Source organism: Bactrocera neohumeralis, chromosome 3 (genome assembly GCF_024586455.1).
Source record: "Bactrocera neohumeralis isolate Rockhampton chromosome 3, APGP_CSIRO_Bneo_wtdbg2-racon-allhic-juicebox.fasta_v2, whole genome shotgun sequence".
Classification (NCBI taxonomy): Eukaryota; Metazoa; Arthropoda; class Insecta; order Diptera; family Tephritidae; genus Bactrocera; species Bactrocera neohumeralis.
This window is the reverse complement of record NC_065920.1, coordinates 53,276,614-53,301,032: the sequence shown is the minus strand read 5'-3', so window position 1 is coordinate 53,301,032 and position 24,419 is coordinate 53,276,614. Positions and strand designations below refer to the sequence as shown.

General features: G+C 34.6%; 1 protein-coding gene across 6 annotated transcripts in view; it reads right to left on the bottom strand.

Annotated features, from left to right (window-relative positions):
- LOC126754185 (beta-1,4-glucuronyltransferase 1) overlaps positions 1-24,419 on the bottom strand; it is a 360,239-nt gene that overhangs the window by 43,437 nt on the left and 292,383 nt on the right. For 5 of the 6 annotated variants that reach the window (XM_050466143.1, XM_050466145.1, XM_050466147.1 and 2 more), the window contains one exon: positions 4,748-4,874. The exons of the other annotated variant lie outside the window; for it this stretch is intronic. The gene's annotated coding sequence lies outside the window, so the exon portion shown is untranslated. The remainder of the gene's footprint in view (positions 1-4,747; positions 4,875-24,419) is intronic. 6 annotated transcript variants of the gene reach the window in all.

The window sequence follows — 24,419 nt, the reverse complement described above, 5'->3', positions numbered from 1 at the left end:
TCTCACTGTGTTAGGATATTTGTAATATTGTAGAGGCAGCTACCCTTAAGAACCCAGAATGCAGAGCTGTTTGGATGATAATGAGACGCTGGAATATTATCTTTGCGAATGCTCAGCCTTTCCTATTGCTCTAATTTAAAAGTTATTGGGTAGCTGGGTTGAATACAAATTTGGTATTTTACCAAATCTACTAAGTTGCTGGATAAGGCTGAATTTGGTTACCAGCCGGAAGCACAATGGGTCTAATGATAAATTATGTGCAGACGCCTGCTGTTCGGCGCACTTCCACCTCTCTTTTCAACCAACCAACTATTTTAACTATATCCCTCTGATATTTGGGGAACACTTTTTTCTTCAAGTAAAAATTCAACTTCCCAAGAGTCGTACATTGATTTTTATTGCAAATTATACCCAAAAGCAAAGTTGTTCAGCCACCACAAATGAATTTTAATATTTCTTTTATCATCTACTTCGATGTTATTGCATTGCTACAGCAGCTCCTTTAGAGCTCCTCAATATCTGCAATATTCTACTTCAGCATCAGTGAGAAGTGTCTGGTAACACAAGTGTTGTAAAATTCAATAAGTTTGTGATAAAGAACAAGCGTTTTCATGACATTTCGCAACAAAGCCATTAACACTTACAACAAATTGCCGTTATTTTCAGGCGACCGCAATGTCCTAAGGTGTTGCGGAGCCAAACACTTGCAAAATAACTACATTTTCAGCTGTCAGTTATGCTAAACAAAACACTTCAATAAGCTACATAATTTGAGCAACGCTTCTAATATCAATTTCAACATCGGCAACAACAGCTATAATAGCAATAACTGCAAGAACAACAACAGAGAGAATGGCTAATGCTGACCAATAAACGGGGAAAATGTGCACCGACTGAAGGAACGTCATCAATGTGGCAACTATATAGCCATAGCCAAGTTGCAAACCCATGAAAACGCTATGGCAATTTGAAGTGACTGGAAGTCATTAACTTGTGTTCTTGTTGTTGATGTTTTTGGTGTTGTTATTGCCGTTGTCGCTGACTGCTGACTGACCATTAACATCAAAAAGCAGGAGCAACAGCAACAAACAAAAGCGGAAAAGCAGGATAGAGTAGAAAAAGACAACAACAAAAAAGAAACAACAAAACGGCAACGGCAACAATAATAAATACGTTAACTTTGGTTGCACCGAAGCTGTAATACCGCTCACAACTGCAAAGCTTCCATAGAAAAAGCTGATTTTGATCGCACAGTTTGTATGACAGCTATATGCTATAAAGAACCGATCTAAACAATTTCTTTGGATTCTACACCGCTATTTTGGAGAATAACTCATGTCAAATTTCGTGAAGATATCTCTTAAAATGAAAAAGCTTTCCTTACAGGCACTTGATACCGATCACCTCGTGTATCCGATATCAGCGCTGTCAACAAAGAGCAGCACCTTTGAGAAGAAAATGATGAGAGCAAAGTTTCAGACCGATATCTCAAAAATTGAGGCAGTAGTTCGCGTATATAAAGATAGACGGATCGTCTCAGTTCGTCACGCTAATCATTTATATATTATATGTATGGTATATACTTTATAGGGTCTTCGAAATCTCCTTCTGGATATTATAAACTTCGTGACAAACTTAATATACCTCGTTCAGGGTATAAAAGACACGAATAGACAACGATAACGAGAGTAACTGTGAAGTAGATATCAGCAACAATTTTCGAAAATACCACTTGGACTCGCATGTTGCAGTCAATTTTCTAGATTTTTATGATGCCGCAAACATCAAATTTGTAGCACGAGAAAAGCAACTATGCAAACGCGTATCTACTTGTAGCAAGAGCACTTGGGCGAGCGTTGACGATTACTGTGTTGGCTGTGTCGACGCTTGACTGTTGGCGGATGGTATAATGCTGCTGATAGCAGCTGCGACGATTTGCTGCTTATGATGGGTATGGAAATGGAAATGGAGCTGAAGATGTTGAAATAGAAAGATGATGGCTGTAATTGAGTAGACTGTGCAAAAAATAATAATAAGAATAAGAAAACAACAACAAGCGCTGAGAAAAACGCGAGCTGGGAATGTGGCTGCTGGCTGGCAAGAAATGAAGGGACTTGCCTGCTCGGTACGGATAATGTGAGTTCGTTGTTATTGTTGCATGTGGCATGTTGGGCGACTACAATTGACTTGCATGACCATAAAAATTATACCATAATGTTATATACCGAAAACCGTTTGGAAAGCTAGACGAGCCGCTGGAGGGGAGCGTGGCTAAGTGGTTGATTGTAGCTTATTGAATCCACTGTGCACACACATACTAACATAGAAAATTATAAGAAAATTTAGCGAAGCGTTTAAAAAAGAATTAAAAGAATTTTTTACCTATACTAGGGTTGCTGCTGATGTTTTGCAGTTAAAGCTGAAACTTAGTTAAGGCTTAGGAAAATGTAGCTAAGCAAGCAAACAAAAAATTACCCGTACAAGAACTTGATCTTGTTCGGTCGATTCAGCTCTTACATCTTACCTTTTTATACTCTCGCAACAAAGTTGCTAAGGAGAGTATTATAGTTTTGTTCACATAACGGTTGTTTGTAAGTCCTAAAACTAAGAGAGTCAGATATAGGGTTATATATACCAAAGTGATCAGGGTGACGAGTAGAGTTGAAATCCGGATGTCTGTCTGTCCGTCCGTCCGTCTGTCCGTCCGTCCGTGCAAGCTGTAACTTGAGTAAAAATTGAGATATCTTGATGAAACTTGGTACACGTATTCCTTGGCTCCATAAGAAGGTTAAGTTCGAAGATGGGCAAAATCGGCCAACTGCCACGCCCACAAAATGGCGGAAACCGAAAACCAATAAAGTGTCATAACTAAGCCATAAATAAAGATATTAAAGTAAAATTTGGCACAAAGGATCGCATTAGGGAGGGGCATATTTGGACGTAATTTTTTTGGAAAAGTGGGCGTGGCCCCGCCCTCTACTAAGTTTTTTGTACATATCTCGGAAACTACTATAGCTATGTCAACCAAACTCTACAGAGTCGTTTTCCATATACAGTTCAAAAATGGAAGAAATCGGATAATAACCACGCCCACCTCCCATACAAAGGTTATGTTGAAAATCACTAAAAGTGCGTTAACGGACTAACAAAAAACGTCAGAAACACAAAATTTTACGGAAGAAATTGCATAAGGAAGCTGCACCCAGGCGTTTTTTAAAAATTGAAAATGGCCTCGCCCACTTATGGACCAAAAACCTCAGGAACTACTCGACCGATTTCAATGAAATTCGGTATATAATATTTTCTTAACACCCTGATGACATGTACGAAATATGGGTGAAATCGGTTCACAACCACGCCTTCTTCAAATATAACGCTATTTTGAATTCCATCTGATGCCTTCTCTGTATAATAATATATACATTAGAAACCAATGATGATAGCGGAATAAAACTTTACAAAAATACGGTATTTGAAAAATATGTAAATGACGTATATTGAAATCTCGATTATCACTTTATCATGCGAGAGTATAAAATGTTCGGTGACACCCGAACTTAGCCCTTCCTTACTTGTTCATTATATTCTTTATAATCCCGCAGAAATTGTTCGATAAAGTTTAATTCTAGTCTAAAAATTTAAAAAGAGTGGTAAACAAAATTTATTGAGGATTTTCTTTAACTGTAAATTTTTTTTCGTCATTAATAAATACCATGGAAAACTGAGAAGGTAGAAGGAAAATCTAATTATCTCTCATCTTAATCTAAATCCATCAGCCATGTATAGAACTTCACGCGAGTGGGAAAAGTTCTCTGAGCGCCATTCTCATTGGAGTGCCCAGAAGAGACCAAGTATTCTCTGGGTAGTCAAAAAACACCCGTCTGAAAGCGATCTAAAGTGAGAAGACGAAGCATCCCTCCCCAAGGTTGTGCGCTGGGTTAAGGACCCGCCACGTAAAAAACACCCCAAATGAAAAAAACAAAATAGCCTCTATCTAATGAAAGAATGCCCTACTGACTGTCATACAATTTTTTATTATAACTGTGGGCAAAAAATAGTAAGACTTTGTGCATAATTTTAAAATTCCTAATTTATTCTTCAAAATCTACATAGTCAATTTCTTGTATATCCTTCAATGCCCGCATAACACTAGCGATTCAAGTTAAATATCTTCAAATCAAAAAAATCAAATAATTTTGATGTTTCCCTGTTTTGACGTGATGTTTTGCTACAGGTCGACATTCGGCCGATTGATCGTTTGTTTCCGAGCAGGTTTGACTCAATATGCCAATCGTCGTTAACTGTTTCTTTGTTGAATTTGAATTTAATCAGAAGTGTTTTCTGCTGGATCTAATATTATCGGTTTTGCCACATCAAGATTTTCGGGACAAAAAAAATAAAAAAAAACTACGTTTTTGCCAAAATGTTACAACTAAGTGAAAAAACATCAAGATAAGGAAAAAATTTAAAAGGTCATAAAAAAAACTGACACATACGAACGCCAAACCCTTTGAGGATTTTACTATACTGACCTAGTACCATCACCCTGACTTGGAATTTCTCACCCCCCAGACAATAATCCCAAAAATGTTCCATAAATGTTAATGTTTTATAATTATAAGCTTTGAAAACCTTCAGTACTGCCCAAAAAATAACTTTCGGATGTGCTTATAAGACCGTTACATTAGATTAGAAGCAAATTTCGGGGAGAAAAGTCGCCTTTTTAAGTAGATTCTACCTTGCTTACCTTGATTTCTTCCTGTTTCTAGACTGGTATAATTATTTTTTGTGTTCTTTTGTAGTTTGTTTTCCATGTGCCAATTAGTGTGTGTTCGGCAGCTGTTTGTTTACGACGCGAAACAATTTTATTGTACCTGAAAAAATTTAACAAAAATCAAAATCTGTGTTTACAATAAAGTCACTGCTATGGAATCGTTGAAAATGTGCAAAAAAGTTTTAGGTAGTCTTTTGGGGAGTCTGTGATATAGTACAAACACAAGTAAAACAAAGCATTCAGTTCACGTCTTGAAGTCAACGAAAACTTGCCATATTCGAGTTGTCTATTCACCACAGTAATTGACGATAACATCGAAAAAGTGAAAGCAGCAGTCCTTAGAAATGATCGCATTGATATCAAAAATATATCAGAGGGTCTCAACATCTCTTAAGGATCGAATGAATATATTTTGGTTAATGTTTTGGGTATGAAGCATGTCATTATGTCATGTTTACTTCAATCTGTTTTGCAACCATATTTACCTAATGCTATCTAACCTCATAAAAACAAAGCCAAGCTAAGCTGGAAAAATTATTTCAAATTTGGTTTCAATAATACCATAATTCGTAATGAAAATATCCAACTCAAACTTCAAAACGGTTAACCACAACTTTCATAATGCATGTTAAACCTCGTAGCAGGAAAGAAAATCGCTTATATAAGCAAACTGCAGCGAGTTATTCTTATTGTAGGCAATTGAAAGCAGTTTACTTATATACATATATGTATGTAGGAGAGTTTTCAAAGCAACAACGCTAAAAAATTGCACGAAAAAGACAATTTTTTTTTTTTTTTGAAAAGGAACAAATAGGCGACTTGAACTCAAAGTCGTAACACTAGTATTTTTTAGCGGCGAATTTGCTGTGAAGAAAGCAATGAACTGTGCATAAATACGTCGGTATGTATGCAGCAGCAGTAGGAAGCTCTATAACGGCACTCGCAAATACTTATTATGTTTAATTAGACGAAAAGCAATTTTATAGGCAGATAAAGCTGATTTTTACTATCTTTTATGATTTTACGCTGCAGCTGCAATAACTTTTACGACTATCGCATTCGCTGGTGCCGGCGATGAGTTCGCCTGAAATGCAACGCTGCATAGCAGTTAAATTAATAGCTACTATTGGTGCGGATGAAAATGGTGAGTTTTATAGCGAGCACGAGTTCATTAAGAATTCCTAAGAAATGTGTGCAAAAATCTGCCAGATGAAAGAGCTGAAGAAAACACAAGAAGAAGAGCTAAAAAAAATGTGAGAATTTCTTGCGAAAGGAGTACCTAGAGTGCGATGCTGAAGGAGAGGTTAGGGTAGGTAAAAATAAGTGGTGCAGTACAAAGACAGATATTTGCTTTGGATCAAACCGAATCGATAACTTATAACTTCTATATAGATACATTAAGGAGATCAAAAAAAAAAAAAAAATAATAATAATAATACCGAACTAATAGGTTATAATGAACCTATAAACCGCTTTTCAAAGCTTTTACAAATACGAATTTTTGAAATAAATTAAAAAATATATACAAGGTGCCTTCCAAAGTAAAAAGGACTTAAAAAAACAGAACAAATGTTTTTTCGGCAAAATCAAATTTATTTTATTCAAAATAGTCTCCTTCTGGTTCAGTACAGCTATTTGCACGGTCCAAAAGCATGTTGAAGGAGTTTTTTAGCTCGTTGGCCGGTATGGCCGCCAGTATATCTCGTACAGCTCATCATTCCATTGACTGCGGCGTCAATGTGCAAAGGGCCATAAGTCTTCCGCAGAACATTTTTCTCGAAAACTCGTAATGCCGACTCATTAGATGTTGTCATCGTCCACCATATATCAGGTTTGCACCAAATAGCAGAACGGGAATGATGAGTGACTTGTAAAATTTGATCTTTGTTCGCCGTTCAGTCAAATAGAACCTGTTAACCAGAGTTATTCTGCATTGGATGACGAGGAGCAGAAGAAGAGGAAGACAATTGGCGCCAAACAACGAAAAAGAAGAACAACTGGCGCGCTTTTATAAACTCGGCTTTAACCATTTAAGCGGTGTCTACGCCAGTAAAGAAGAAGAAGCTACACTCACGAGGTTCAATCAGTTTGTTGACGGTGGGCTTTAATCTTTCACACAATACGCTTGATAGAACCTTATATGAGATGTTGAGGAGGCATACATAGTTGGCGCAGGTTGTGGAGTCTCCCTTTTTGTGCATTGGGCTACGCACACTTAAATTCCAATTGTCTGGCATGCTTATGTCCGACCATATTCTACAAAGAAGCTGATGCCTGCTCCTTATCAGTTCATCGCAGCCATATTCATCATCGATTGGGGCATCGGGTTCACCATCTTCTGATGTTATGCTTTCACTGCCATTCAGAAGGCTGGAGAAGTGTTCTCTCTATAATTGCGGTTTTTCTGGGCATGAGTAACTAGATCATCTCAAGCGTATGCAAACCTCACAGTTTACATTAGAACGATATACAGCTGAAAGTTCTATCTAATCGTCCAAGCGCTTGTTTTAATGTCTATTTCACTTTCTCTTCTGATAATCTCTTACAAATTCGTAGTATGATAATGAAGACCAGAGTTTATTAAAGAATTATAAGACTTGATACGAGAAATATCCCTGCTCATTTCGTTCTTTAGTAACAACCCTACGAGCTGACATTACCTAACGTAAGTTTATAAATTTGTTTATGTCAGCAGCTAAAAAGTGGTAAATTTCTGGCAATTGGATCAATACTATATTTAACTTCATTCATTAGATTCTTGTGACATATTGATTTCACTTATTTACCTGGATTTGTATTAAGTTATGTTAGTAATAAAAAGCGATAGATAATATAATATAGGGTCAAACCACGTCAAGTGGTCCATGAAAGTTTCGAAAAATCTCCGATTTTGAAAATTAGCAGTTCATTAGGAAGGGAATCAGAGACATACCCTGTGATATAAATATTTTATCAAAATTCTTTTTTTTGTTAAAGTTATTGAAGGTTGAAATTTAGAAGACGATAAAATTGTAAAATTATTTTCTTATAAACTACTGTAGATAAATCGATGAAATTTTGTGAAGTCAAAGAAAAATGGTCGTGCTATATTATAGATATTTTTTCACGATCCATTTGTTTAAATAATAATATTTTACATAATTTTTTGTTAAATAATTGAAAATTTTCAAGTGTTCTTCACGCAAAAAAAAAAAAAAAACTGAAAAGTATGAGCCACAACGAAAATATTTACCTTTAATAATCTGCAAAAAATTTTTGTTCATTCATACCATACCAAAGATATTGAATTTTTTGTCACCCTACCGCTCTTAAAACTTACATACATATGTATGTATATAGCAAAAAATTCTTCATGTGGCCTATGCAGCAGACACATTTTGCATGATGACTAAATTAACCCAATTAACTTAATTAAGTTATGGTGAAAAAATTTTGCAACAGCGTAGAAATTGTTGTTACTGCATACATACATATACGAGTACCACATACTCCATTACTGATATACATATATACATATGAGGGCATAAAATATGCCCTGTCGTTATAAGGGGTGTTACAATAGCAACGCAACACTTACAATACATAATAGGTTGTCAAAAAAGTCTTGCGGTATTTTCGCAAGTTGGCGCTGAAAGCCCGTAGTTCTAGTTTTATTCGTCGCATCGGGTCATGCTATACCTTTTTGGAAAGCTCATTTCATTGGTATTTGATTTTTACGCCCTGAACAGGGTATATTAAGTTTGCCATGAAGTTTGTAACACCCAGAAGGAAGCGTCGGAGACCCTATAAAGTATATAATATAATTATAATTATTTAAATGATCAATGTGCCGAGCTAAATCGATTTAGCCATGTTCATTTGTCGGAAGTGCCGATATCGGATCACTATAACATATAGCTTCCATACAAACAGAACGATTGGAGTCAAATGCTTGCATTGGAGACTTTTTCATCTTAGTAAACTGTTTTCCTTTGGATGAAAATCACTGGCCGGTTACGTCTTTAGATTTACTTAAACACGTAGTTACTAAAAGAAATGCACCTGTAAAGGGTATATTAATGATGTTATGTTTTCGATGTTATTAAAGATAGCCTTTTCATTGTTTTTTGGGGCTCTAACTGGTCATTGCTCTATCGGTGTTCAGGTGAGAGGTTGAAAATATCAGTTGTTGAAGCTATTTGGAAGCAGATGGTGAAGAAATACCTCCTTCTCTCTTGCTTGTACCACCTTTTTGAGTTCATTGCTTGAAAACCACGAACCACTTGACAGCTAGGTTTAATAATAGGAATTCTATTTCACAAAGGATTTGATATAGTAGTTCAGGTGCGACGCTCATTTGGAGGATCAACCATTGAACCTAACTTATATTATGTTTCAATGCTTTTCAAATACATTTTGGTATTACGAAAAGTTTGAATAAAGAATTTCCAGTTATCGAAAAACTGTCTGAATACCCACAACTTGAATTGACTATCGTTACAGATAATTCTAGCTTCGAAAAGTCAGACAATTTCATATATTAAGGTCTCGTAAATATACACAATAAGAATGATAGTCCAGAAATTCTATATGAGATCCCACAACCAGTTGCTACGTTGGCTATGATCGTAGATAGCGAGTTCTTTTGAGGATGAAAGCTGACAGCTGTTTTACGCAGAGAATGCTACGACCAATTTGTGTTCCTTTGACAGTCGGGACTACGTAACCGGAACGGACCCGGATTTTTAACCGGCCAAGAACTGTAAACTGGGCAGAATAACAACAACAACCAATTGTGGTATTTTTTACTGTCAGCTTTAAACAATTTTTAATAAAATGCAATTTTATTCTAAGTTAACTCTATCCCATAGTACAACATTTGTCCCCAGCCTTACTCTCGACTTCATTGGGCTTTCTCCCTGCAGAGTTAGATCGATTTTAAACGTAATTATATGCTCTAAATTATAAAGCTTATTTCGCATACGGCTCCGATATCATAGTTTCCTCTTCTATGAGAGCGATGTATTAGATAATGCCACAAGAGCCTTCTCTAATACATTATTGTGAAGAGCGCCCTCTAGTAGTTTACATAGTTAAGATATTTGTGAACGGAACTTAAATTACTAAGAGCAAAAATGGTGTAAAACTAACTGACTAACTTAAAAACGAGAAATATGTTTTCACTCTAATTTTGGACCTTCTATTTTTAAGCAACTCATTTATACACATATACTGTGTACTAAAGTACTTGACTCAAATCATTTTTGCTGTCTGTCGCTGAGTGGCTGCATTTTCACGCAGTTTTATCTACTTAACTTCAAAGTTTATATCAAATAAATTCGCGAAAAGCAAAAAAAAAAATATATATATACTTATAAATCTGACATGAATGCCTGTCTGCGATGTCTGGCGTGTTGGTGCGGCTTTTCACGCTCCAAATGCGGCATACACTCGCTCGTACACTCACGCATACGCGATACAATCGTGTGAGTATGTGCATATGTATATATATATATGTATGTATGTATGTTATCGTTTCAGCAAGTGCGAACAGTTTGCTTTAATTAATTAAATTATTTACTGTAGTTATTGTCCGGAACACCACTAAAGTTAGTAATCTACTGCAGTCACTTCCAAAAAAAAAAAAATATAATAAATGAAAATAAGAATAAACGTTCAATTCGACTACAACGAAGCTACAATAACCTTTAGAGGTGCATTTTTTTTATCATACAGGGTCCGGCACTCGAATTAAAAAAGCCAAAAATTCGGTTTGGAAAATTATTTTTATTTATTTTAAAGTACAAAATGTGTGAAAATAATCACAAATTCAGGACCAATTCCTTTTGCTCGATATGACCACCTTTTGCCTTAACTATGGCCTTGAGACGGTCAAAGAAAGAATTGCAAGCTGCCCGAATGTGACTTGCCGGTATTTTGGCCCACTCACGGACAATGACTTTCTTCAGCATCTCGAGACTGGTGTATTTTTTACTTCGGACCTTGCTCTCCAAAATGGCACAGAGAGAATAATCCATTGGATTCGCATCTGGTGAGTTCGAGAGCCATTGTGTGGTCGTAATGAAGTTCGGAACGTTGTTTTTCAGCCATTCTTGGTTCACTCGCGCTTTGTGAGACGGTGCTGAGTCTTGTTGAAACGTCCATGGTTTGCGACCGAAATGTTTGTTTGCCCACGGCTTCAAAGCAGCATCCAGAACACTTTCCCGATAATATGTCGCATTTACTTTGACGCCAGGCTCGATGAAAACAATTGGAGAGCGCCCATCTGCGGTGACAGCGGCCCAAACCATTATTTGTGGCGGGTGCTGCCTCCTGGTGGCCAACCGTTGACTTAGATTCTCGTATGAACGGTCGGTCAAGTAAACCCTATCGTTTTGAGAGTTTACGAATTGCTCAATTGGAAAAATTGTTTCGTCAGAAAACACAATGTTGGGAATTTGACCGCTTTCGGCTAAGCGAAGCAACTGTTTCGCTCTCTCAAGTCTTACTTGTTGCTGCTTCGGTGTGAGATCATGGGCCTTTTGGAACTTGTAAGGCTTGACCTTGAGCTCATTTTTCAATATGTGTCGGATGCTGCGGCCGGATATTTTCAGTTCTTTAGCCATTTGATTGGCACTTCGTCGCGGATTTCGCTCAAGTCGCTTCTTCACTTTCCGAACCATCTCACGTGACGTTGCAGTCTTTTGATGACCACCTCCATGGCGTTTTGCGATGCTGCCAGTATCATTGTAACGAGTGATGGTGCGATAAACAAAAACTTTATTCACATTAAGGTGTTTGAGCTCACGAGTAATTGCAATCACACTATTACGTTTGAATTCCATCGTGATCACTTTTTTTGCGTTATTTTCCAGCTAAATATAAAGAAATCACACTATTACGTTTGAATTCCATCGTCTGATCACTTTTTTTGCGTTATATATCAGACCCATTTTTGGCTGAATGGGTATGTAAACAAACAAATTGTTGCATTTAGGACGAAGAGCAACCTGAAGAGATTCAAGAGCTGCCATTTCATCCAGAAAAAACAACGGTTTGGTGCAGTTTGTGAGCCGGTGGAATCATCGATCTATACTTCTTTAAAAATGATGCTGGTGTAAACGTAATCGTCAATGGCGAACGCTATCGTGCCATGATAATCGACTTTATGAAGCTTGAAATTGAAGCTCGTGATCTCGGCGACATTTGGTTTCAACAAGGCGGCGCCACTTCCCACACATCTCAGCAATCAATGGATTTATTGAGAGAACACTTTGGTGAGCAGATAATTTCACGTTTTGGGCTGTTTGATTGCCCACCAAGATCATGTGATATCAACTAGTTAAACTTTTTCCTATGGAGATATGTAAAAACTAATGTCTGTGATAACTATGCCGCTTCGATTCATTCCTTAGAGCAAAACATCGTCAGTTACCGGTCGAAAGTTCGAATGAGTCATCGAAAATTGAACTCAACGGATGGACCATCTGAGACGTAGCCGCAGTCAACATTTGAAAGAGATAGTCTTCAAAAAATAAATGTTAATGAATGTTCTTTCGAATGCTAATAAACATCTCCAATTAAATTTTAAGTTTCTATATCTTTTTTTTTTTTAAGTAGGGAACCTCGAAATGAATCCACCTTTGTAACTTAATCCGGATTTCCGAAAAATTTTAATACCTAAAACTAGACTGTATAAGAGATTCTCGAAAGTCTACTGTATTTCACTCATAAAATTAAAAATATAGTTAAAATTAAAAATATAATTGAATTTTGTTGAACGAAATTTTTTTCAGCCTTTTCTCATTTTTATGCTTCCTTAACGCACTTAATTACAGCAAAGCGAAAACATACAATTATTGAAATAAAATGTAGTAATTTAGCATTTTTAACAAATTTACTCCGCATTACCTAAATTAACGCCGAAACTCATTTTTTTGCTTTTGTAATTTGGCAGCATTTAAATTGAAATTTATTAGGCCACTCTTGCGTTACCACATACACTTTGGCGCTTAATTGTGCGGAAAATTTGGCGCGTGTGTGGTTTTTGGGCTGCAGGCTTTTTATGCTTTCCCCTGCGGTTTTCTGCTGTTCTTTTTGCATTTTCCATTTTCCATTTTTCAGTTTAAGGTTTTTATTGCTTTTGTTTGCTGACACTTGAAAGCCATTGCCCACTCAACTTGGCATGCGTTCATTAAAGAGGTTGTTATTCCATAGGTAGGATTTTAAATAAATAATGGGAGGTTAAATTTAGATTTATTATTAAATATTTACAAATATACGCGGAAATATATATTTATTTCCTTGCTGAATAATTAGCAAAGATTTGAATCCCAAAGTTGAAATATTCATCTTAGTTAAGGAGATAATAAAGAGCGTTCTTTGTATGGTCATTAACAGCGATAACAATGTAGCAGTTTAAGAACTGACAGAAAACTACTTCGACGTAGATCAATTGAAGAATAATTTCCTCTTCCTAAAGTGTGGTGTTATAGGTATGTAACTGTATGGAGAGAGACTGTGTGAAGTTCCTTAGAAAGATTCTACGAAAATTTACTGTTTAACAAAATGTCACTTAAAACATACTAAATTACTCTTCTAGGAGAATAATTCCATTAGTTCTTGAAAAATTTCGGAGAGAAAAATTTTATATTTATTAATAAGAAGATGGTAAAAAATTGGGAATTTTAAAACTCTCAGAAAAAAAGTATAGTCTTCATAAGAAATAGTTTAATAGAAAAATTGTTATCCATAAATACGTGCTTTATTTGATAATATGTTTCCAACCTCTGTTCAATATGATACCTTTGGTCTCACATTTTCAGTTTTATCTAGAACACAAGCCTACGGGTGAAACAAAGTCTGATCGAGAATGATCGAGAATCGCTGAAGACATATCTGGACGACATTCGATTTCCTCATGTGATGAAAATATCAAAAAAGTATGGTGCTTGAAAATCGTCAGGCAAGTGTTAGAAAGATGTCAAGAGACCTCGCCATCTCTCGAGGGTCCGTTTCAGAATAAATCATGAATTTGTTACGGAGGGACAAAAGGTCAATACGGATGGAGAACATTCGTCGAAAACGGCCGGAATTGTGAAAGAACAATTCATTTTACAAGATGATATGCGCCATTGCATCGAGCCACGATTGTGATCGAATTTACGGCCAAAAACGCAATAACTGCCATCGATCAACCACCGTATTCACCAGATAGGGCTCCGTGTGATTTTTTCCTATTCCCCAAACTGAAATTGCCGCTCCAAGGAACCCGTTTTCAGTCGATCGAAGAGGTAAAACAAAATTCGCTGAAGGAGCTGAACGCAATCCCAAAAAGTGCTTATGAGAACATTCGTCGAAAACGGCCGGAATTGTGAAAGAACAATTCATGGATTTTACACGATGATATGCGCCATAGCATCGAGCCACGATTGTGATCGAATTTAAAGCCAAAAACGCAATAAATACCATCGATCAACCACCGTATTCACCAGATAGGGCTCCGTGTGATTTTTTCTTGTTCCCCAAACTGAAATTGCCGCTCCAGGGAACCCGTCTTTAGTCGATCGAAGAGGTAAAACAAGATTCGCTGAAGGAGCTGAACGCAATCGCAAAAAGTGCTTATGAGAAGTGTTGGGCCTGGAAAAATCGTTAGCATAAGTTCATTGACATCTGGTAGGGATTACTTTGAAAGCGACAAAATAAGTATTGATGCATAATAAACTGTTCATTTAATCTGTCCTCGCGAAACAAAGCAATAAAAAAATGTTTCCTAAAGAGGTAGATAATCTTGCCTTAGAGTTTTTATGATTCCTAAGTCCTAACTGGTTTCAACGGAATGATGCCACACACATGTTTTAAAAAAAAACACACTGTTTTTCTGCAGTAATTAATCTATTTTTGGTGGACTCATAGTATGCTCGTCTCTTTTAAGGTCTATATGCAATTTCTGATTTCTAGAAATTAATATGAAATTATAAAACCAAAACTCTTATCTCGGCTTAATTATTCCATACTTTCTCTTTGAATTACTTTTCTATTTGTAATGAAAATTCAGTTGAAAGAAAAATTCAAAAATAATGAACCGCAAAGAAATGCGAAGCACTATTCTTCGTCTAAGTGATTTTTGTCTGCAACAGTGGCAAATTGGAAATACTAAATGTCCTCGTTGGACTTGAAATTGTTGCAAACTGTACTTGCAGATGAAGATTTCATTAATTATCAGCAACGAAATTACTGATTAAATATAAAAAAATCTTTTCAAATAAACAATATTTTCCAACAAAAAGAAATAGAAAATATTCAAAAAAAGAAAGAAAACAAGAGAAAACGTTAACTGAGGCTGTTTTTATGACACCCTCACAATATTTATGCTTCATTTTGTTCGGTCTGATATGAGCTTTATGATACTGAACAACAAATGAAAGATTTCTTTTCAAATTTCGTAAAGATATCTTTTCAAATACGACATTGGATGAAATTGGTCGATATCTCATACCAACAAATAACGTAGCTTCAAGGAGAAGAAAGCGACATTGGTGAAATTTATATATAGACTAGGACAGACTGACAGACTTAGTTCTTCACGATGACCCTTTATACCATATAAATACTTTATAGGTTCTCCGAAGTTTCTTCTTCTTCTTCTTAATTGGCGTAGATACCGCTTACGCGATTATAGCCGAGTTAACAACAGCGCGCCAGTCGTTTCTTCTTTTCACTACGTGGCGCCAATTGGATATTCCAAGCGAAGTCAGGTCCTTCTCCACTTGGTCCTTCCAACGGAGTGGAGGTCTTCCTCTTCCTCTGCTTCCCCCGGCGGGTACTGCGTCGAATATTTTCAGAGCTGGAGTGTTTTCGTCCATCCGGACAACATGACCTAGCCAGCGTAGCCGCTGTCTTTTAATTCGCTGAACTATGTCGATGTCGTCATATATCTCATATGTACAGCTCATCGTTCCATCGAATGCGATATTCGCCGTGGCTAACGCGCAAAGGACCATAAATCTTTCGCAGAACTTTTCTCTCGAAAACTCGCAACGTCGACTCATCCGTTGTTGACATCGTCCAAGCCTCTGCACCATACAGCAGGACGGGAATTATGAGTGACTTAAAGAGTTTGGTTTTTGTTTGTCGAGAGAGGACTTTACTTCTCAATTGCCTACTCAGACCGAAGTAGCACCTGTTGGCAAGGTTTATCCTGCGTTGGATTTCCAGGCTTCCAGGTATTACAAGCTTTAGAACAAGCTTTACATACCCCATTCAGGGTATAACCACACAACAGACGACAGACAGCCAGCAATAACAATAACAACACAAGTACGAAGTATAACATTATAAATAACTGCAACGAATAAACGGTAAAAATAGTAGCGGCAACGAGAGTCAATGGAAATTAAACAAATAAAATAAAAAGCAGCAAAAACGAAAATAATAAAAGAAAAAGATAAAAAGTAAAAAGAGTTCAAAAAAGCTACGTCCAAAAGCAGGTTGAAAAGGCAAAATTACTATGGAAGCGATGTTGATGGGCTTGTCATGACTTGTAGTTTCGCAGTTATACAACGACAGACATGCGGCTACCGAAAATGTTGCACAACAATTGAAGGACGAATGGCAGGCAATATAGGAAGAAGACACAACACAAAAACGAAAACAAAAACTTAAGGAAATAAGCACGCAGTTACAGCAAAAAAGTGCTGAAAGGCAGGAAAGAAAAAAAAAAACAGATTGCATAGACGCTTGCCGCAAGACAAGTGAAGCAGACAAACCACAAACAACAACAAAAAAGAAACAACACTTGCAAGCCAGACTGTGCGCTTGAATGCGGCTCAGCTGCTTCCAGTTGCATTTCGGCCAACGCCAATGAGCGGAGATGAGGAGCTGGCAAATAAAAAAAGTGAATAGCAAAATATTCATAACAGACTTAAACGCTGAAAAGCAAGCAGCTTAGCGACGAGTTGCTGCCTTTATATGCGCTATATACGGCATGTACTACAAATGTTTGCTTTTATATACATATATATTTATATAATATTATATATTAAAGCCGTTTTCATAAACATAAGCTGCTGTAATATCACTGGCAACACTCCGAATCTTGCTATCAGCAGCGCTGTGCTTAGCATCAGCAATCACACTACTGGTGGCTCTGCATGCTGTTGCAGACAATTTTCTTAAATTCCGCAGTGCGCTTGATTGTTGCTTGCCTACTTATTCTTAGCTTTTTAGCTGATAGGATTTGCGCTGTTCCAAGAGTGCTTGCTTTTCATGGCATAACTGTGAGACAGTTGTTGTTTCCTATGCTCATGATTTTCACAGCAAGTTGTTGTTGTTGTGTTTTGTGGCAGATAATGATAGTGAAGTATAGCATATCCAAGATTTATAAGTCAACTTAATTTTGCTAAGATATTTTACGTATGTATGTACCGATATATGCGGCATAAAACCAACCGGAAATTTGAAATTCTTATAGAACATATATTGGAGTTAGAGGTTATATTGACTCGATTTTATTCATTTTTGGCATCAAAACATATCATTATCAGAGAAAAATCACATTTGAATCACATTAAGATACCTCACATACTAACCGATATATGTATGTACATATAATATATAATATAAACTCAACCAGAAGTTTAAAAATCCTCATATATGCTATATGGGAACAAGGAGTCATTTTCACCTGACCTTATTAATTTTTAGACATCACGACATGTTATTACCAGAAAGAGATGAACTCTGAGTTTGATCAAGATAGCTCACAGATTGACCAATATGTATAGTATAAAGCCTATGAAGTCATCCGGGAGTTCGGTTGTTAGTTCAAAGTTTGAAAACCTTTATACTCCACCAATTGGCCGCTCCTAGGCCCGTGTAGTATACGATGGAGTGTTGGAAGATGTACCCCGTGGGATTCCAGTAATTGTCGGTGGAAGAAGCAAACAAAACCCACTGAAGGACCCATCTATCTTGTAGCATAAAGTTAAAATGCTTAAACCAACCGAAGTCCTGACAATATCACGACTAAGTGGTGGCACCCACGCATGGAAAGACACCCACAGCTTCGGCAGTGATAGGAGCACAAGTTCTGGAGGCGCTAACCTCGCTCACAGATGAACGAATAAGTTCGCCAACCGTAATTTTGAGAGGAGTTGGGACCCCTGTCCGAAAAACTGGCAAAGGCGCAGCTCGCAAATATTCCTGAAAATAAGAAACCACCGGAGGCAGTACAACGACTTCAAACACCCGAGTTTATTAAAAGCACAAAAAGAGTGAAGCATTACTCCTCTTGAAGAAGGGACCGATTGAGCGGCAAAGTAATGGACCATCAGTTTAAAAAATCAGCAGTGACATAGTCCACACCGGCAGACCCGGAGTAAGCATGACGGCGGAGTAACAGCGCCAGCGATGGTCTAATTCACTGACATCGAATTTGTTGGTGCTCAAATCCGACATAGTTTTTTTTTTTGAAATGGAAGTGTTCCGGTTGGCCATTAAGTACTTGGAAGACGTTGCAGCCATCAGCTTCATGGTGTAGGGTCTACTGGAGCTTAGAGTTGACTCCAAACTGCGTTTCATACGTGACGAGGAGGCCCGTACGCTCCTTAAAATCAAAGTAGGATCTATATATCGGAATTGAGGATGAGGCTGTGAGAGACATTTCATCGTGGGAGTACCCCAGAAAGTTAGATATGTATATGGTATATATGAAGACTAGTACTCACTTGTTATTCTCCACCGTCCAGTTTAGGGTCGATCCCCGGCAGATCGCGACAACATCTCCTTAGGAGAGTTGCCCACTGACGTTGCCAATACTAGAAAGACGAATGTGAGGAGACAAGTGGAATCGCCATCGGCCACGACGTTTACCGGCGAGCACCCAGGAGTCCAGTCGATAAGCACGTAGATGGAGGGATGTGAGGATTTCCACCCAATAAGGAGAGTGCCGGGATAGGAAATTGAGATCGACTCGGAAACGGACAGGGCTGATTCCTTCTCAGGAGGCCAGACTCCGGAATAGCTCAGTATCTAATAATAATAATATATCTTAATCACGCAGAATAACTGCCAACGTAGCAGCGTGACGTGCGAAAGCCTGGTCGATAAACTAGTATGCCTTGCATTGCCTTAATCCAGCAACCCATCACCTACCAATGCTGGGGTACTGGACTAAACTCAATCCTATGTAAACCTATTTTAGGCCAGGGATAGAGCTAATCAAAGATCTGCAAAATATATAAAAAATAGTACAATTTTTCTCTCTTAGCATACATATCGACACAGGACATCACAGTGGTGAAAATTAAGATTATAAATTTACCAATTTATACTTCAATATTCACCCAGAACCCCCACCGTATGGATCAAAAAGACCATCAAGAATTAGTTACATACAAAAGCTCAGTATTTTTCGCATCAATCACTTCAATCAATTCAGTATTGTAACTTTGATTCTATTATCTATATATAAATATTTAATACTAACCCGGCAAAAAACTTGCCGCATTAAATAAATTACGAAGAGAATACGGAGATATGCAGTAATCGAAAGTCATTTGCAGATAAAAGCCAAAATGATTCCAGGAAATGCTCATTCATTTGTAAACGTTTTCAGAAGAGAATTAAGATGTAAAATGGAGCTCGAATAACAACCAAAGGCAACACATTAAAGCAGAGATATTTTTTTCAGATCAAAAAGTCAAAGAAGGGATATGAAAGAGACGCGACACCCACGCCACATCACACACACAGACACCCACCCACTCACCTTTCAAGCAATTACAGTAAAATTTTCAACAGAAGACCGACAGCGTTGACATTTCTCAATTTCACTTGCCGGAAAGTGCTTGTGGCAAAACGAAAGTACAACAAAAACCAAAGAAAACAGTAACGGTATATACATAAGTATGAAAATATAATGGAAATATTTGCGCGGCGTTGAAGCCATCACCGACTACATTGCGCAACGTAATGCGACACTCGGAATTGTTGTAAAATTGCAAGAACAAAAAACCAACGAAAATATAAATGGCGAATAAATATATCGAGTGAATTGGACTGACAGCGTGGCGTAAATGACTCTTCGAGCACGCGAGGGATATAGCAGAGTGCCATGTAATATTACAGTTACACCTATGATATTTGTATATACTTATATATGTATATGTGTATGTGCGATAGTTGCTGCACAGACGCCATTAATATTTCGGCAGCACACAGTTATCAATATTTCACAGCTGTCAATATGATAGTATTTACAAACAAATATGTGTGACAGGATATACGGAAATTTGAGAATATTTATGTTGATTACATGGGTGTAAGGAAAATATTATGTCACACCTTTTGCTGGTGAATCGTGTTTTATTACTGATTTTGTATTATTGTTGTACAGCATTTTATGGTTTCTCAATGGAGCACCAGTTGCGTAATTAATTACATTGAAATATAAATTCTAGAACTTAAAATTCACATTTCCACAATTATAAGTCATTACTTTTCATGAAATAAGTTACAATTTGTAGCTCATTAATTATAATTCATTTATAATTCCTAATTTATAATTTATTATTTTTAGTTGCTAATTCATAACTCATTACTAATTAGTCATAATTCATATTAACAATTCTTCTTTTCATAATTTATAACTAATTATTTATAATTCATAATTATTAATTCGTAATTCATAACTCATAATTCATAATCCGTTAATCATAATTCATAACTCATATTTCACAATCCGTTAATCATAATTCATAATTCATCATTCAGAGTTTATTAATCATAATTCATTGTTCACTATTTCTTATCCACCTTTCATAATTCGTAATTCTCCATTCATAATTCATAAGACATAATTCATAATACATACTTATTTGCAATTCATAAGTCATAATTCAAAATTCACAATTCGCAATTCATAAGTCATGATTTGTTATTCATAATTTACACTTTATAACCCATAATTTATAATTCTTAGTCCCTAATTCAATACTATTATATTTCATACTTGATAATTCATAAGTCATGACTTATAATTCATAATTCATTTTTCTCAATTCATATTTCATAATTCGTAATTCATAAAATAATCTTAATTACTACTCACATAAAATTTAATTAAATTTCAATCAATGAAATTCAAATTCGATTTATAATTAATCATTCATAATTCCAATCTTGCCATTAAGAATGAAATTTTCAATTTTTAATTCCATTTTTGGAATTCCAAAAGAAATTTTCGGAAATCAAAATTTTTGGACTACGAATTAAAATTAATGAAAAATTAAGATTAATGAAAAATTAAGATTACTTAAAAATCAAAATTGATGGAAATTAATTAATAATTATGATTAATTAATATGAATTAAAAATTAAATTCACTATTAAATTAATGAAATTATTGAAAATTAGTTAAAAAGTACATTAAAAACTAAGATTAATTAAAATGAATTCGAAATTAATTGGAAAATAAATTAAAATAAATTAGAATTAAATTAATCATTAAGATTAATTAATTAAAAATTAAGATTAATTAAAATTAAAATAATCATTAAGATTAATTAATTAAAAATTAAAATTAATTAGAATTAAATTAATCATTAAGATTAATTAATTAAAAATTAAGATTAATTAAAATTAAATTAATCATTAAGATTAAATAATTAAAAATTAAAATTAATCAAAATTAATTAAAAATTAAGATTAATTAAAATAAAATTCAAAATTAATATTAATTACAATTAATTAAAATTTAGTTAACCAAACATTTAATTTTGATTCAGTTTCTGCGGAAATTTTAAATTACCATTTTTAATCCAAGATCTTTGGCATTCGGATTTGTGAAAATTTATTTTTTTTGAACCCCAAAACTTTAAAATTAATTCAAATTATATCAATAAAATTTATTTCTTATTTTTTCAAACCGATATTTGAGATAAAAAATTAAAAATAAATTTTATTTATAACCTAAAAAATTACGGTTCATTAAAATGAATTAAAAATTTAAGATTAACTAAAATTAAATAAGAATTAAGATTAATTACAAATAATTTAAAATAAAAATTAAGTTTAATTAAAAACTAATAAAAAAATGAGATTAATTAAAATTAGTTAAACATTTAAGAATAATTAAAATTAAATAAAATTTAAGATTAATTAAAAATAAATTTTATATTAAAATCAATCAAAGATTTAATATTAATTCGGTTTTTGCAGAAATTTTAAATTATAATTTTTTATCCAAAACGTTTGGAAATCTGAATTCGGAAAACTTATTTTTGTCCCTCAAAACTGCTAAATTAATTCAAATTATGCGATTAAAATTTGTTTCTGATTTTTAACCGATATTTGGGATACAAATTAAAAATAAATTATATTTATAAGCTAAAAAGAAAATAAAGAATATTTATTGCGACTTTTTTATAATACTTTTATTTATTTTGAATTATTTAATCCGGTATTTGGGATTATATATTTTTGAGTTAAGATTTTTAGTATTACAAAAAAAAAATACAATTCAATTATTTTAACAACTCTGCTGGTGAGAAATTGTGAAATACTTTTGTAGAACAAGGATATTTGACTTTCTCTCAAAAATTCAAACTTTTTGAGGCACATTTCAATGTTAACAAGACTTCTGACACCAAACCTTTTCAATTAAGGTCAATGCATATTAGAATTATTAATTAAATTATAATTATTTATTTACAAATGAGAATTTAGGCCTAAACTGAGACCATGAAAGATATACGGCCACATGAAACACCTCAAATTTATTCAACCAGCAACTTGTCATGGAACAGACCTACAACGTGGTGGCCATTACTGCTTCCACACAAATTGACTTAACCACAAATAAATAAAGAGCGGGTGAAATTATATAGATAGGTATATGCAGATATGTATATAGTATGTATCTGTGTGAGCGTGTGTGTGACACAGCAGATTGTTAACAATTTATGTTTGTTGTTATATTTAATTGTGGTTTGGCAGGAGCACGACAGCTGTGGTTGAATGAGAGAGGAAATGGTACCTATATACATACATATAGACATATAGGAAACATACATACATGTGTACATATATAAACAGTAAAGTATATGTTGCCATTATATATTATCATATATCGCTCTTTATATATATACATATGTATTTAACTTTTATGTTTGCTTGTGCCTTTGATGCATTTAAATAAATTATATATGCTTGTGTCCAAACGCCTGCACATGTTAAATAACGGTTAAATGACGCAAAAAGGTCAAATGTGTTAATTCAGCTGTAAGCTACAGACTACTCAGAGCGCGTTAATGTCAATGCGTGTGTATGCGTTTGATTCTAGATGTGACAAACTATGTGGTTTGGTTGCGTATACGCCCGGCTGGCCGGTGGTTTTGTAACTTGCTGATCTTAGCGTTTGTGGATAAACATGTCGAGTCAGCATTTTAAAAATAAGTTTCACTGCTACCAAGTCAAGCTGCTTAAAAGGTAGCTTATTTCTTATACTAATTTTGGTTTCTTAGCATACATTTAGGGGCATTCTATATTGTGTTGGTGTATGCCAAGTTTTATCACAATATATGAATGTTATGGCGCTTGTACACATAGCGGAGAGACATTTTGTTCGATATCATTTACCTTGATTATTTTGGGAGTTAGAAAAAACCGTTAGTTGAACCAAACTCGCTACAGGATGAGTTAAGCTACATAAAGTAAATTAAATTTTGAAAAGGGTTGCCACATATCTTTAAAAAAAAATTTTATTCCGGCAATAAAAATATTTTTTTTCCATAAGAATTTGAATTTTTTTTACGAATATAACCTGAAAGTGTTGCCACCTAGAGTAAAAAAGTCTACCGTTAAAAAATTTTAATATTAATTTAAATGAACTCTTTATTTCAATAAAATTAGCAGGGATGAAAATAAACAAATTGTGAGCAAAAAATTTTAAAAGGGTTGCCATATATCTTAAAAAAATATTTTAACTTTGACAATAAAAATAAAATTTGTATTTTAAAAGAATTACTATTTTTTTTTAGTGAAAGTGCTGCCATCTATCGTAAAAAAAAATTATTTACTAAAATAAAATTAAATTAACATAAATAAACTTGTTATATCAATAAAATTAGCAGATGTAAAAAATATATTATTTTTTCCGAAAAAATAGTTTTGAAAGTATTGCCACATTTAAAAAAAAATGCTGTAAGTTCAGCAATACAAATTAAACGCTTAGTTCTTTAAAAATAACAAATATAAAAAACAGTATCGAACAAAATTTGTAAAAGTCTTGCCACCTATCTTAAAAAAATTTTAATTTTGCCACAAATAAACTTTTTATTTCAATAAAATCAGCAGTTGTAAAATTATTTTTTTTTCGAAAAAAAATTTTTCAAAAGTGCTGCCACCTAGCTTAAAAACCAATTTAAGTTTAGCATTTCAAATAAAAAGTTTAATTCATTAAAATTAGCAAATATAAAATAATTTATCGAAAAAATTTCTAGAAGTGTTGCCACCTATCTTAAAGAAAAGCACTTTAATAAAAAATTCAATATTTTATTTCGATAAAATATTTTATTTCAATAAAACAATTTAATTTCAACAATAAAAATAAAATTTGTATTTTAGTAAAATTTGCAAATACATATACATACATATGTACATATGT